This window comes from Symphalangus syndactylus, chromosome 18, assembly GCF_028878055.3.
Source record: "Symphalangus syndactylus isolate Jambi chromosome 18, NHGRI_mSymSyn1-v2.1_pri, whole genome shotgun sequence".
NCBI lineage: Eukaryota > Metazoa > Chordata > Mammalia > Primates > Hylobatidae > Symphalangus > Symphalangus syndactylus.
The window spans coordinates 27,831,037-27,847,806 of record NC_072440.2 but is presented as its reverse complement, the minus strand read 5'-3'; the positions used below and the strand labels follow the sequence as shown (position 1 = coordinate 27,847,806).

General features: G+C 42.3%; 1 protein-coding gene across 3 annotated transcripts in view; it reads left to right on the top strand.

Moving 5' to 3' along the window:
* Positions 1–13,759: 13,759 nt before the first annotated feature.
* ARHGEF28 (Rho guanine nucleotide exchange factor 28) overlaps positions 13,760–16,770 on the top strand; it is a 306,206-nt gene continuing 303,195 nt past the window's right edge. For all 3 annotated transcript variants that reach the window (XM_055254426.2, XM_055254425.2, XM_055254424.2), the window contains exon 1: positions 13,760–13,934. The gene's annotated coding sequence lies outside the window, so the exon portion shown is untranslated. The remainder of the gene's footprint in view (positions 13,935–16,770) is intronic.

The window sequence follows — 16,770 nt, the reverse complement described above, 5'->3', positions numbered from 1 at the left end:
GCCAAGATCGTGCCACTGCACTCCAGCTTGGGTGACAGAGTGAGACTCAGTCTCAATAAATAAATAAATAATAGTGGTTTATTACTGACTTCTACTTCAGAACACAATCATCTCTTAATCTTAGGTCATGTGATACAATTGAATCAAGACAAATTATCCCATTAATAATAAGAATTAAGTGGTCACTCAACTTACGTATGCTATTGCTACCAGGAAATGCAAGTGACTGGCTTTCAGGTAGTCAAGAGCCCCCTGAAAATAAATCCACAATTTGGGGAATATGAGTGAGTGTGCATTATTTTGCGGTGAAGGTTTGAGCGTTTTTAAGATTTTCAAGTGGGTTTGTGACCACACTCCTTCTCCCCACTGAAACCTTAATGCTTTAATGGAACCTAGTGGGCAAACAGGTCATTCCTTTTTCCTTACTCAAATCTGAAATACTGGGCTTGGCAACATTTACAGAGGAGGATAAAATAAACTTTCATTCAAGTTGATCATCATTTTTGTTGGAGGAAAACATGCCATACCATAGACCAAAGATGATAAGTTTCCCTTTTCTGTTGCCAAGTGCACAGATTTGGATCAGCGTTGTACCATGGGGTATGTTTAACTTATAGAGAAACAATTACATTTTGATGCCAATAGAAAAGCAAATATGTGTTTGTTATGATTAATGATACTTTTGCGCTTGGAGCTTTAATCTTGCAGTGTGGTGTTTACTTATTATGGTTTATACAATTTGTCATGCAGTCAGTATCAAAGGTGAAGGTCAAACTGCAGTATGTGAAGGGTTGTACAGAATACCATTTTCATTCTTTCTTAAACACTTTAAGCCAGTTTCTTACTGCAGCTTATGTTGTACAAAAGAGGAATGCCATGTTTTATACTAAGGAACCTTTTGAAGACTTTATCTCATATTTGTGATCTAAGTCGTTTTAGTGGCACATTTCAACAGTGCCAAAATGACTGGCCAAATATAGATCTTGTCCTACGTAAGTGCGATTGGGGTGTAAGAATGGTGGTAAGATTTGATTTTTAAATAGTAATCATGGAGTACATCATGAGTGTTCTAGGGGATTAATAGAAATTATTTATAAAATTGTTAATAGAAACTATATGAGAATATTTATTTATAAAGCCAAATGCAAAGTCTTACAGAAAAACTGTCAAGGGTAAATGTCATTGTGTGCTTTTTTCTCTCTTGGCTGATTTATCCCCTTGACTGCTTGTCGTGATTCCATTGGCAGCTCCTACTCACCTCCTTTATCTGTATCTCCTTGCACTTCACAAGACACAACTAATTCTGAAGACCTTAAATTTTAGAAGATAAAGACAAGGAAGTTTATATCTACAACCTTTATGTTGATGACAGCTATGAAGGGTTTTCATCTGTCACATGTCTGTCTCCATCCAGAGCCCCCAGGAACCCCATTTCACCTGTTATAATAGGTTTCCCACCAATAAGTCCAGGTAGGGTAGAAAAAAGAGAATGTAAAGATAATAAAGAGGACTTTCCTGTTAGAAAATTTGGAGTTCGAATGGGAGCTTATCCTTTCCATATTAAGTAAGACTATTATGTCCCTGGCTCCTCAGCTATAGAAAAAATTAACATAATTATATTGAGGCAGAAGGTTGAAAGGGAAAATAGGAAAAGATAAAATAATATGAGTCTATTTTCTGGAGATAAAGTTTTAATAGGGCCTTTGGAAGACAGATGTCCCATGTTGCCCCAGACCCCAGGGATGAATTACTAAGCGTTTCCTGTAAATTGAGGGATAGAAGTATCACTGAAGCCAACATTGTTTATACAACAGTTTCTATGTTTCTTCCACAAGATCTTGCACTAGGCATCAGGGAATCAAAGATGATTGAAACGTGCTTTTGACCTTACTCAACCCTCTGCTGAGGGAGATGGAGGCAGAAACAGACTATCAGAATGCCACATGATAAGTTTGTGATCAAGATATGCACAAAGTAGGAGGTAAGTATAAATAAAGATGCCTAACCCAGCTTGGCATGGGTGGGAGTGTTGGTGAAAGTTTTCTGGGAGGAGAGCCTGAGCTAAGGCTTAGGAGATCTGTAGAAAAACAGTGAGAACTGCAATACTGTTTTCAGAATTTATGCGGCTGAGCAGACCAAAGAGATGGGAAAGCTGGGGTTGGTGGTGAAACCAGGTGGATCAGGGTAGCAGTGGTTGGCGCAGTGATTTGGGTTGGTTTGGCCACAAAAAATATGACTCCTGAGATCTTCTGACACTCACTGCATGAGGCCATAGAGGATATTGGTTAAGAATATGGGCTCGGCTGGGTGCGGTGGCTCACGCCTGTCATCCTAGCACTTTGGGAGGCTGAGGCAGGAGGATCACTTGAGGTCAGGAGTTCGAGACCAGCCTGGGCAACATGGTAAAACCCCATCTCTACAAAAGGTACAAAAATTAGCCACGTGTGGTGGTACATGCCTGTAGTCCCAGCTACTCAGGAGGCTGAGGTGGGAGGATCAAGTGAGCCTGGGAGGCGGTGGTTGCAGTGAGCCGAAATGGAGGGCCACCACTCTCCAGCCTGGGTGATAGAGCCAGAACATGTCTCAAATAAATAAATAAATAAATAAATAAAAGAATATGGGCTGGGTTTGAATCTAGGCTTTAGCACCTGTTAGTTTCTTCCTTGACAAAAAGGAGACACCTCTAGTATCTAATAGTGTTGTTATGAGGATTAAAGGAGTTATGTTAGAGCTTAGAAGTGTGCCTGGAATATGTTAAGCATAAGTATTGGTTGCCATTATTGTGATTCTGAGATTGTGATGCATAGTACAATTCCTTGCAGGACTGGGTGACTGAAACCAGTGGCCAATGAGAAAGTGGCTCCCTAGAAGCCATTGCCAAGAGTAGCTCTTCAGAAGGCAATTCAAGTTATGCTGGTATTTCCCAAGGGCAGAGTCAGGGAGGAGTCTAACAGAATTACCTGAGAGGCATTGTCTGGGATTCACACTGGAACGGCTGAATCAATATCTCCAGGGGTGGGGCCCAGGCATGAGTAATGGGAAAAGGCTTCTGGTGATATGTCTTCCCAGGTCTCCGGCCTGACAATGTCACTGGGGCTGCCTAGCCTTGGGATATCAACTGGACAGGGGAATTCATTTAACATAGATGTGTGCTGAGAACAATATGCTGCTCTGTAGTTTTTTTTAAATACACAAAAGAAATTGTCTTCCTTTCCACCCTGCAATTTAATGCTTCAATGTGCAAATGTCAAGAGATAGGGAGAGACAAAAGGGAAAATGATAGGAGCAACAGAAAAGTTTGCCACCAAAGGGAATAGTAGGGTGGAATGATCTGGGCTTAGAAATTTGACTTCGGAAAAGCAAGAGATGGTCTGAGGGAGACTTTGCAGCAGGTTTGTGCATCTTGCATCACAACCACCCATGGAAGACACTGAATAACATGGTTAGCTGCAAGGGGGCTCCCAGGAGGAAGGGACATGAGATGGGACTGGCCAGGCCTGAACGCATCTCCACATCTGGTACTGGGAGGGAATGTCCCATGTGGGTGTTTGGCAGGAAACACTCTAAAACAAGCACTGTTGCCACAGCATAACTAAAGGTATCTTTGTTAATATAAAACCTATTTATTAAACCATGAAACGTGAAAAAAGAAGCAACAATTGTTAGGTGTTTCGAATCTCAGAATTTAAAACGCCCCACAAGGAGAATTCTACAATGTCACTCGCCATCCTTGGGGGTGGTGTAGTTCCTATAATTTCCCAACTGGCTCTGGGGTAATACGATTGGCCAGTGACATTCATTCCACCGGTGTGGGCTGGCCTGCATGCTGCTGTCTCTTAGAGCTCTCCTGAGGCCTGCCAGGTGACCTTCTCTTTGCTGAAATGACCCTTGCCAGGGCATTCAGTGGTGTGTTAAGACACTGGGGGTTCCTGTAAAGATACCTGAGACCTTTTTGTTCTATTCCATAACATTGTAAATAATTTTTAAGTTGCCTTTAATTTTTAAGAATTATAGAAGAAACACATTCACATTGTAAAAAACAAACAAACAAACAAACCTGCCCTTAATGACCTTGCAATCCAGCAGGGAAGATATAATAATAACAAAAGGCCATTTCCTAAGTTTCTGCTGAGTAGTAGGCTTCAGTCTTCACAACCTCGGAAATGCCTCTAAGAGTCATACGATGTTCTTCATTTTAAGGGCGAGGAAGGTATGTTGTAGAGAGTTAAGGGAACTTGCCAAAGGAACATAGTCAAGCTAGCAAGTAGAAAGTTAGGTCTGTCTGTTGGCAAAGTACTTGCTGCCTTTTCTACTCAATTACCTTGCCTTTTAACCAGCAAATGATAAGTAACTAAAGCATGATGTGATAACTATTATTATAATAGTATCCTCAAAGTACTACGGGCATATGACTGAGAAGGGAGAAAGGCTGATTCTGGCACCATACACAGACTGGGAATCTACCCCATATTGGTTCAAAAGGGGTGTATAGTTGAGAGTTAATACATCTCTCCAGAAAATTGAAAAAGGTTGTAGAAGGTTGAAAATGAGTGAATGGAGCAGGGCCAATCAATCAGCTACTTTCAGAAGAAAGTAGCTATTAGAGTTTTTCTTGTTTGTTTATCAAGCTAGTTTCTTCTGTGCTTTTTATTCATTTTTCTACTTTTTTTTTTTTTTTGAGGTGGAGTCTCGCTCTGTTGCCCAGGCTGGAGTGCAGTGGCACGATCTCGGCTCACTGAAACCTTCGCCTCCCAGGTTCAAGCAATTCTCCTGTCTCAGCCTCCCAAGTAGCTGGGATTACAGGTGCCCACCACCATGCCCAACTAATTTTTTTTTTTTTTTTAGTTTTTGTAGTTTTAGTAGAGATGGAGTTTCACCATGTTGTCCAGGCTGGTCTCGAACTCCTGACCTCAAGTGATCTGCCCGCCTCGGCCTCCTAAAGTGCTGGGATTACAGGTGTGAGCCACCACGCCCGGCCCTTTTCTACCTATTTCTTTATAGATAATAAGTCATTTGCTAACTACCTATCCTCCTCTTTTAAACTTAAAATCTTTTGTCTGCCTTGTTTTCAAAACCTTCGTAGTCTAACATAATTATTAGGCAGACATAGTGAACAGCCCTTTTTCTTTACTCCTAGAAATCCTGTATTAATAGAAGCAGCAATGCACTCAGCTTAAACAGCTACATGTTTCCAGCCCCCTGTAATGGATAGGGGTAGCCAATGAGATGTGAGTAGGAGTTGGGTGAGGCTTCCAGGGAAATCCTGTAAAGGAGGCTGACTGGAGCGGGAGGTATGCCTCTTTTCCCTTGCTGTTTCCTCCTTTCTGCTGTGTGGAGCATACTTATGATGCCTGGTGCTTTAATAGCTATCGTGCAGTTATGAAGCTAACTTGAAGATGAAAGCCAGTACTAGAGATGGTAAAGCAGGAAGGTACAAGGAACGTGAGGCCTTTCTGATAATGAAACTATGAACATAGCCCAGGACTGTTTACCTCTGGACTTTGTCATAAAAGAAAAGCAAACCTCTCTCTTGTTTAAGCCATTGTTTCTTGAGTTCTCTGTTGTATGCAGCCAAACCTAATTTACACCAACGTGATTCCTCTAATCTAGATGGGTAACACTCTTCACCAGTGCACGAACGCTGCATGCTCGTTAGAATCAGTGCATTCGCTCTTGCTGGTTATCTGGCGTATAATGTTCTCCTTTCTGCCTTTGTAAAGCCTTACTGTCCTACAAGGTCCACTTCTTCCATGAAGCATCTTTGGCTTCTCCAGCCTTCATTGGCCTCTCTCCTTCCAACTTCCAGGCCTTAACATACTGCGCAATTTGGCAGGAAGCTGTACCACTGAGCACTGGTCACTATTGGCTATCCATGTGGGTCTGTCTTTCTGACTCTACTGTAAGCTCCTGAAGGGCAGAGCAATGTCTTTTGCTGCTTGTATTCCTTATCTGGGCTCATGTCGTTCTCTAATCAAAAATTTTATTTTCTTTTCACCTTGACCCTTGGTAATCTGCTGCTGCTGTTTCCCAGAGATACTATAAAAAGAAAAACTTTTTTTCTATTCCATAACATTGCAAATAATTTTTAAGTTGCCTTTAATTTTTAAGAATTATAGAAGAAACACATGCACATTGTAAAAAAAATATATAGACATATGTAAATGCAAAGTTAAAGGGTTGTTCGCTAACCACCCTCTGCCCCAATCCTACTCCTCTCCTGAGATACCTACTGTCGACAGCTTCCTGAGTAGCTTTGTAGACCTGCTGCAATCCATTTGTAATCATACATTGATCTATAAACATTTTTTAATATAAAAATGGACTCCCAGTAAACATAACGTTCTGCAACTTGCTTTTCTCGCTCAGTAGCCTATCCTGGATATCTTTCCATGTTAGTACATCTAGAGCCACACTATAATTTTTTAAAATTATACTTTAAGTTCTGGGGTACATGTGCACAACATGCAGGTTTGTTACATAGGTGTACTCAGAGCCACACTATAATTTTTAAACAACACATAGTATAGGTGTTCCATAATTTATCTAACCAAATAACCATGTAAACAATTAGGTTGTTTTCAATTTTTGCTGTTACAAAAATATTGCATTGAGCATAGTTGTATATGTATCCTCATGCCCTTATATACATCTTTAGGATAAATTATTAAAAGCAGACCTATGTTCCCCGAATTCTGAGCTCAATAATATTATATCTTTAATAATTTATTTCACTCTCTTCTCTCTCTTCTCTGGGAATTCTTTTTAGTGGGTTGTTGGCTATGTGAGATTAATCTTGAACACTTTCATTTGTGATTTCATATTTTCTGTGCATTTGTGTTTTAAAAAACTTTCTGGGATGTTTCCTCAACTTTATCTTTAACTTTCTGTTGAATGTTTAAAGTTTACTTTCTCACATTTTTAATTTCTGAGTACATTTTCTTGACCTCTGATTGTTCCCTTTTCATAGTGCCTTGTGCTTGTTTCATAAATATATTATTTTTTTGTATACCTCTGGAGTATATTAATGAAAACTTCTGCAAAGTTCTCTTTTTTCCCCTGCATTATCTCTGTTTTCTTTTTTCTGTCATTTAATTCTATAGCTTAATTTTGGACTCCCAGCTAGGCAATATGACTAGCTGTCCATCTTTGAGGGAGTATCCAGGCATCTGTGGTTTTTAAAATTCCCTGGGTTATTCTGAAACAGTTCCAGTTCCGTATTTTGGCTATTAATGGTGCTGCAGTAAACATGGGAATGCAGATATCTCTTTGATATACTGATTTTCTTTCTTTTGGGTATATACCCAGCAATGGGATTACAGGATCATATGGAAGTTCTATTTTTAGTTTTTTGAGGAACCTCCTACTGTTCTCCATAGTGGTGGATATACAAATTTACATTCCCACCAATAGTGTATGAGGGTTCTCCTTTCTCCACATCCTCAGCTGCATCTGTTATTGCCTGTCTTTTTGATACAAGCCATTTTAACTGAGATGAGATGATATTGCCTTGTGGTTTTGATTTGTATTTCTCTGAAGGTTCCAAACTTAGTTCTTGGGTTATATGTTATGAGCATTCAAATATATCTGAATGAATTTTAAAAAGACTTAGTTAAAATATTTGTATATAGTCTTTTTGAGGGGTGGGAAACTGATTCATACCAATTTATTTATAGATTTTGTCTTTTCCCTTCCTCTGCCTGCCCTTTGTAAATAGAAAAACAGGATCTTGATCATCTTTAATGAGTAATAGCTGTCTAAAGCTATACGTTTATTTTGCAGCTTCCAGATGACATCATGTTCAGAACATGAGAGCTTCATTCTCACCATCTGTCATGTCACCAGAGGTCTTAAATATAATTACAGCCCGTGTGACAGTTGCACACCCATTATTTCCCACATGTATTATCAGTGACGAGTTGCAGCACCCTAATTAAAATGGTGTTAGTGTCTCAATTATCAACTCTGTTTTTTAAGGGTTTTTATTATATAACTATGAAAACTTGTTCTGGGCTGAGATTTAACATGTTTATGTCAGTGTTCAGCAGGTGTTAGAGGACTGGAGAAATCCTAGATTTTGAGTTGTTGTCCACACCTGAGCACTCTGGTGGTGCGCCTGGAAACAAAACTGCTGACTAATGGAAGATTTATAGACAAACCATGCATTTGGAACATTATCCAGCTGGCCTGCCTTGTACAGTTATGCCCTGGAGATCAAAAAGGGGCCTTTGAGTTGTTTTAAAATTTAAGAAGTTGGCTACAACTTGAGGATACCTGGAGCCATTTTGGCAAGAAAAAGCAGTGATCTGAATAATCACTTTCTGAGATGAAGACTGTTCTAGATCCTAAGAAAAACCTCTGCAGTTACTGGCCCTTCACAAGTCAAAAAGTTCTGGCTCTCTTGAAGGCCAGGAGATATAAGCCAAAAGCTCATTTCCTAGAAATTTTGGTTTGGAAGGTTTAGAAAGGAGCAGAGTAACTGATTGTCTATGTAGTTATGGATCGGTTGACAGGTGGAAAGAAAAAAATGTATCTGGGCTAGAGTCTAAATACTTCCCAAACTACCCTTGTGTTTCAGGATGTCCAGGAAGGGTGGTTCCCTCTCTACCCAAAGCCCTTTGAAACGGGACTGTGCAACAGAACTTTCTCTGATGATGGAAATATTCTTGATCTGTGCTGTCCAGTGGGAACATGTGGCTATTGAACACTCAGTATGTGGCCACTGCAATGAGGAAATGAATTTTTCATTTTACTTAATTTTAATAAATTTAAATGCCACATGAGGCTAATAGTTATCATAGTGGATAGTAAAACAGTCAGTAATTTTTGTTGGGGTTACTGCATTGAACAGTGACGATGGTGATGTCTTTTAGCTACAAATGGCCACATCTCAGTATTTAGGAATTGAATAGAATTGGTGTTTCCTATAAAATGGAATCTCACTATTATATTTTCCCCTTTTCAGAGTGAATCCCCTGAGAAGTTCTTGAGGTATGGTCCTGGCTCTAGAGGGTAAAAAAATTGCACCTAAAAGAAGGTCAGGCCTGGCGCAGTGCTCACGCCTGTAATCCCAGCACTTTGGGAGGTGGAGGCAGAAGCGGGACGACTGAGGATTGCTTGACGCCAGGAGTTTGAGACCAACCTGGGCAATATAGGGAGACCCCGTCTCAACAAAAATAAATAAATAGCCAGGTATGTGGCACATGCCTGTGGTCCCAGCTACTTGGGAGGCTGAAGTGGGATAATTATTTGGTCCTGGGAGTTGAGGCTGCAGTGAGGTGCTATTGCACCACTTTATTCCAGCCTGAGTGACAAAAAAAAAAAAAAAAAAAATTGTCTCAAAAAAAAAACCAAAAAGATCAGTATGCAAAGGAAGGGTCTCAATAATGTGAATCTCTAGAGACTGGCTCTGGAGGTGGAGTAAATCTCTAATGATAGAATTTTAGACCATAAGGAATCAGCTGAAAAGAAACAATGTTTTGCCAATGTAGCATCCTCAGTGTTTCCAAATTGCACATGTGGAAAGTGTTGAACTCTTCATAATTATTGGGCCGGCTCCACTCAAAAGGCATATTTATAATTTCCCCAATATCTTCCTTTTGTTCATGTAAATATCAACGTGAAAATATCAGCCAAAATGAGTTCCATGTGCTTTCCTAAAAGTACCTGAGACTAATATGGACTTCGAGAACCTAGCTGTATTATGACTTTTGTAGGCTCTGGGCACTTTTGCCTTCATACACCCCTTCCTCCAGAAAAATAAAAATGTAAATAAAAAGAAAAATTACATTCCACTATTGCATTGTTATAGATACAAATGTATTATTATTATATACTAAAACATTTTCTTTGACCTAAAAGTTCATTTTTCTCTTCTGATTTTAAAAGAAATTAAAATATTTTTTGGCCCCATAAGTATTATAGACCCTAGGCACTGAGCTTGCTATACCTGATAGGTGAGTTGCCCCTTTAGGGAAGACCTCATACTGAAAACTGGCTAAAAGCAACCTATTATTTTCTTCAAAGATTGCAAAATATTTACTTTTTGCATAGTTGGTGCTCAATAATTATCAGTTGATTAAAAATATTCAGAAATGTTAAGACTTCTCCTGCAACAAATCTGAATATTTCTAAGTCTATTATTTCGCTCCTCAGAGTATGGTCCACAGACCAGTAGCCTCAGCCCCAACTCAAACTTGTCAGAAATGAAGAATATCAGACTCCATCTGATACTAAGTCAGAATTTGCATTTTAACAAGATCCCCAAGTGACTCCTATGCAGATTACATGGAAGCCCTGCTCACCTGCAATTTAAACCTGATGGTTTAACATTAGAAATGGAAGAGCTGATTCTCCTTAACGACATATAATTGAGGGCGATCCTCACCCTCCTCCAGTGGCAATACATTCAGTTCCTTTAGTCCAGTGGTTCCCAACTTTGGTTGAACATTGGAATCACCTGGAGAGCTTTCAAAAACGATCAATACACGGGCCCCATTTTCTGGAGATTCCGAATGATTGATCAGGTTGGTGTTCTGGGAATCAACATTGTTTTAAAGCTTCCCAGGTGATGCTAATGTGTAGCCAGAGTGAGAACTACTGTGCGGATTTCCCCATGAGATCTGTCCCCTGGTTTTAATAATGTTGGCCTCTTTTCTCTGTGTTCTGTGACCTTCTTAAGCTGGACAACCAAGTTTATAATCCAGAAATAGTTTCTTGTCTTGGGGTCTGCCATGCCCTATTAATTATCTCAAAGCTCTGAAGTGTTCTCATAATACATCCATACACTAAAAGATTAACTGCCACCATTTTCTGCATCCTTATTATGTGTCCTGTAATCACTTTCAGTCACATAATCCTCACAATGATAGTATATGCTATTCTTATGCCCATTATACAGATGAGGAAATGGAGGCTTAGAAAGGTTGTATCTTCCCAAGATCATCCTATTTCTATTCCAGAGTTTGTTCACCTCCTATCAAATCTACCGTTTTCTAGTATCTTGCTTTCACTTAAGAAACACTAGTAATTTCCTAACTCATGTGGCTAAACATCAGATTTACAATTATTCGATTTTTGAGAATTATTGACAAAGGAAATATAATAAAGGCCAAGAAATAATTAGATAATATAATTAGCAGTGGTTATAATTCATTAAAGTTTGAAAATGGTGACATTTTTCTTCTTGCATAATGGATGTGATAGTTCAATTAAAAAACAAATACTAAATACTCCAGAAGTGCCCTGTGTTGGGACTGTGAAGATTACAGGGGTAAGGAACAGGTTTTGTCCTTGAATTTCAAGTTGAAGAGAGGATAAGAGCCTATAGTTGTCCAACATGTGACAGTTAATATAATCAGGTGCTACACTGTGTAGTAAGGCCATTATGCTTTGCCAAAGTTCAGAGGGTAGCAGAAACCAGGACAATGTAAGGATTTATGGAGGAGGTCTATCTGGAGTGAAGTATGGAAGGATGAATGGGGATTGAATCTCTAGAAAAGACAGCTGAGCTAGGACATTGGCATAATACTCACTAGGAAGTTAGAATTTCCCTAACTGAATGGCCAGCCTGGTTTCTTGCTGGCTGAATGTCCCTTGTCTGTAGAGAATATATAGTCTTTGAATTCAAAACAAATGCTGTCCCAGCCAAGCTTAGCGCCAGCAATGTCCTGAGTGCCCTATATCTGGAGCAGTGAAATCAATCAGATGCAAAGGGTTATTTACACAACTGATAGCTTCCTGCCTCAGACAGTCACGGCTTCTTTTAAGGTTGCTGGAGCAAACACTTTGCTTAATATTTGAACCTAGAGAAGTTGAAAGCCAAGTACGTATTTAAATATTGATCAAGCTCAGGGCTTGAGAGCAGGCAAGAAACCTGCAGCTAGCATTGTATGTCCTTGGTGGTGAGAGTTTCACAATTACTAGTTTTGCTGGTTTGTTTCTTTTTAGTGGGGAAGGGGTTTGGTGGTAACTTCTTATAATATTTGTTCCTCTTTCCACATTTTCTTGTTTGTTTTTTTAAAAAACATACATACCTGCCAGAATTAAAAAAAAAAAAAAAGAAAAATAGAGCTTCAGTACTAGTGATATGAAAAAGGACAATAACAACAAAGGCTTCTAACACATCACCATGTTTACTCACCAGAGTTTGGAAACCATTTTTATCTGGCATGTTGATTCAGTTAATCTTCAGTTCAAGCGATTCTCCTGCCTCAGCCTCTCGAGTAACTGGGATTAGAGGCCCGCACCAACGCACCCAGCTAAATTTTGTGTTTTTGTGGAGATGGGGTTTCACCATGTTGGCCAGGCTGGTCTAGAGCTCCTGACCTCAGGTGATCCACCCACCTCAGCCTCCCAAAGTGCTGGGATTACAGGCGTGAGCCACCATGCCCTGCTCGAATTTTTTTCTATTTTTGAAAAGAATATTATTGCTTTTATTTTTATCTTGTGTACCTGGACACTGGGCAGGATTTTTTTTTTTTTTTGTGGCAGCGCCTGAGGCCAGGCCTTTAAGTTCACAGCTCTGTGGGGCTGAAGGTGGAATCAGCTGGGATGACAGCCCAGGTCAGCAGTGCAATGCCAGTGTTGGGGCCCCTTTCCCAAGGCGGAATTGCAGCCTTTGCGTTGGAACAGGGCTAAGGCATTCAGACACACGATGGTCTTCTCTTGCTAATCTCAGCCTTTCTCAGCATTCGTATCAGCAAGGTGAGCTGGGGAAGGTGGCGGCTGGAAGTGAGACAGAAAAGGCCCAGGCGCAGGAGAAGTGGTGGCGGCAGCCTGGGAGCTGGGCTCCATTCTGGCTTGGGATCTTGGTGGCCAGCTTCCTCGGGCCACACCTTTGTTATGGTTCTGTGGGTAGCCAGTCTTCAAAGGAAAAACAAAGCAGTGACTCAAGGTGATTTTATAAATTTTATTAGAACTTTACATTTCAATACTAATTTCCTTACAAATAGTCTTAATTATAACACTGCCACAGCAGACTCAGATCGGCAATTTTACCTTTAAAGCTGCAATAATGGTCTTAAGTCTGTATGATGAGAACCTGGCTGATGAAGAGGCTTGGCTTCTGCTCTTGGGGTTGTCATCACATCTAAGAGGAAAACCGCTTTGGAGGATAAGGGAGTCCCCTTCACATTGCTGTTCATTGTAAAAGTGGTTATGGTTTTCGTACGTTTTTGAATTAAGACTTGCAGCCACTTGCGTGCATAAACGTGAAGGGAATCGCAGCTTGCAAAGCTCTGGGCCAGGAAACATGAGCTTCAAATAAGAGGGCAAATGATGTTTTTAAAAATATTTCCTATTGTAATAGACCTGGGCCGTATTATGTCACGGGTGTGGTGGCTTTTGGCTGGGAACAGCCTGAGCCTCCCTCGGGCCTGGCACAACTCCTTTCGCGAGCGGGCAGCCCAGCGCCTTCCTCGGGAGGCGCCAAGGCGTGGGGGCGCCCGGGGTGCAACTGGCCCTCCTGTGGCCCGGCAGGTCTGCGCCAGCCTCCGCGCCTCCGAGCTCCGGAGGCCACCGGCCGCCGCCCCGCAGCGGGAGGGGGCTGGCGGAGACAGCGCGGTAGGGGCAGCTTCAGGTTTCTTCCTGGAGCCGGTGTCGGGCGCGGCCGGCGGGCGGGCCTCGCCATGTGATGCGGCCGCCGCGAGCCGGGCCGAGAGGTGGGCAGGCGGGGATCCAGTGGCAGTGGGGAGGCGCGGGGGGAGCGGGGGCGGCACCCGCTGCGGGCGCAGCCAGCCCGGCGCGGGCGCGCGGCCGCGGCTCCACCCCCTAAACCTTGGCTTCAGCCCTGCCGCCGCCAGGCGTTGGCATCGCCAGGGAGAGCCTTCCGGACTCCGGGCGGCGGCTGGCGGGGGGCGCGTTCCGAGGCGCCCTCAGGCAGGGCTCGGGGGCAGCGCCTCGCCTGGGCTCTGGAGGCTGCGGGGCCGTCGCTCCAGGTAAATGCTCTTTGGGACTCCATCGTCTGCGTTTCGCTCTGGGCGGAAAAGTTTGTCCACCTGAGTTCGCATCCGCAGGGCCACTTTCTCCAGGGTCCCCAGGGATGGGAGGGTCGGCAGAGGTGACCCGGGAGCCGCTGCAGGCGCTGCGGCGCGAGGGCTGGGCGCCGCCTCCCACTCCCTCGGGAGCGGCAACAAGTGGAGAGGGCGGCGCAACCTCGTGCGGCGGCAGCAGCTGCGGAGCGCGGAGTCGCTCGGGCGCACTGAGAGCCGGGGGCTGGGCGGGTGAAAGCCCCGCCAGTGTCCTTCGGCAGCCAGGGAAATAAACAGCACTCCTGCGGTGGAGAAGGGAGAACGTCGAGAGTTGGTGTCCGCCCTTCCCATCCATTCTTCAGCTTCGGGGCGGAGGGTGCTTGGCAGGGCCAGGACCGCAGAATGCAGACGGAGCGCAAGCTCAGGACACACGCACTACCACTTACTCGTGTGGAAGCATTTGCTGTGTTTCAAAAGGCATTTATAGTTACCTTGGTTACCTTGGAAAGGCGGTCAGAATTATGTGGGACTCCTTAAGCTTATTTTATGGATTTGTTTCTCCTTAAATACCCGGGGTGTATGTGGTGGTGCCCCAGCCTTCCTGTGCTTAGGTTTCCCGAATGACAGGCCGGTGTTTGGCCAAGAAAGCACCATTTGGGTCGAGGGCTGTATGGAAACTGGGTGCTCAGGCAGCCCTGGAAACCCAGCTTTGGTTTCCCAGAGACCAGTTAGATTTCTAAGAAAGAATCCATCTCTAGAGGCCCACAGCGTCCCCGCATTGGTTGGCTGGGTGGGCTGAGGAACAGTGGCAACATCTGTGTTTGCGCAGCTTCTCCCGCTTTGACCCCTGGCTGGGTATCCACAAATCTCCGCACACCAGGAGTTATAGAGGTTCACCACGGACCACACCAATTGGGCAAAATACCAAAGAAAGTAAGATCTTTAATTTTCGTTTATAAAGAACTGATCATTTGGGGTTCCATGGGGCCCCTGGCTTTCTGAAGCGTTGTTATCTTGTGTTCCTAGGCCCTGAAGCTGTCAGGTGTAAGTGAAATCCTGTTTTCACTGCAAAAACAAATCAAGGACCTGTCCTTGTTAGGTTCTGTGGCATCTACTTTGTACATGACAATCCAAGCACAGTGATAACTTCTGGGAAACCTGGGAAGGTTTCTCTAGATCTGTCCTGGGTTTTTAGTTACACATTCTTAAAGCACATGGGTATTTGCCTAATCTTGATTAATAGCCAAAGTAACCCCTTTGGAGTATTTGGAGAAAAGAGATGAATACGGCAAAACCCTTTGGAATTTTTAATACAACATAGTATTTCAATGTAATGTTCTGATGTGGACTTTATATGTGATTATTGTGCTGATTAACTTTGATCAAATACAAATTTGGCTAGCATCAGATCTTATAGCTAATGGTTAGGGAAACTGAGGCACAGAGCTAGCTATAGAGTGTGTGACTCAGATGAATGTCTTGGGTAACGGGAGAATGGAGAACAGAGAATCAGTGTTTGTCCTGCTTTTGACTTTTTTTTTTCCCTTATCAAAACCACACAATCTGGCCAACTAAGAACAGGTTGTATAGCAGGCGTGTCATTAGACTTTCCTCTGAAGTACCCAACTGTCCTTTAAGCAGTTTATAAACACTTAAAGGTAAAGAAGAAAAATAGTAGTTAATAACTAAGTTTCTATGAAATGTCTCAGAAGCCTCACTTGGTTGGGTTTCATACTTTTTTTTTTTTAATTATGTGAGTACTGCAGAAGAGTTTGGAATGTTTTCTTATTGTGTTCTTATAAGAAACTACGCTTGTGGCTAAGACTTAAATTGGGCAGGAATTTCAGGTGAGCTCTGATACGTGACCTCCTTTAGTATGCCCCGTGAGAAAAGACTGTGTGTTCTAAGTAGGTATTAAAGCAAATTGCAGCATATACTTACTTTTGTATTAAACATTCTGTACACCACTATATTGGTACCCAAGTTCCAACAAGTCCTTCCAGTTTATGACCAAGGGCTGAATTCCAAGAAAAAAAGATTCATGATATAAATGTTGGAAAAGCCTCACCACGTGGGCATGGCTGGGATGGTACTGAACAGAGCCTAAATGATCTAGGCTGACTATAATTTTGTTATGCCTTTATTTACTAATCAGATATGACAGATCTGGTTTGTGTAGGTTTTGTGTAATTGCATTTGTATTTATGTTCCTTTTAGTGAAGCAGAGTAGCTCTGGGATCCCCCCACCGGCCCCCGCCCATAACCTTAAATAAGATTTGTTATGAAGAGGTGGGTCAACCTGGGCAACTCCTACTGAGGATGTAAAAACAGTGTTACATTTGAAGTGCACCAAATTCAGGGAATTCTGCCATGCTAAAGTTGTGCTGTAAATATGCCACCTTGTCAGACTTGAGTCCACATCTCTACTTAGGCAAAGCTGGGCTTTGAGATATTTTTCTTGCTTAAGAAGTGTAGGTCAGGTCCTGTATCGCAGAGCATTTTGCTCTGATTGGATGACACGCTATCATTTTGTCCAGTCTCTGTGACTCTTGGTTCTTTTGTTATTATCATGGTATTGGAAGTTCTCGGAAGCCCAAAGCAGTGTCACTCTACTGTTTTGCCATTTTGACAATCTCTATTATGGGGCTCTCTTTCTATAAACATGTTCTTCATTTACATTCATTCAACTAATATTTGTTGAATTCTTACTATGTGCCCAGCACTGCTCTTTGCTTTGATTCTCTGATCTTTGGATTCCGTGTTGAAGGTGACACTTTTCTGGCTTTAGAGTTTTTAGGGTCTG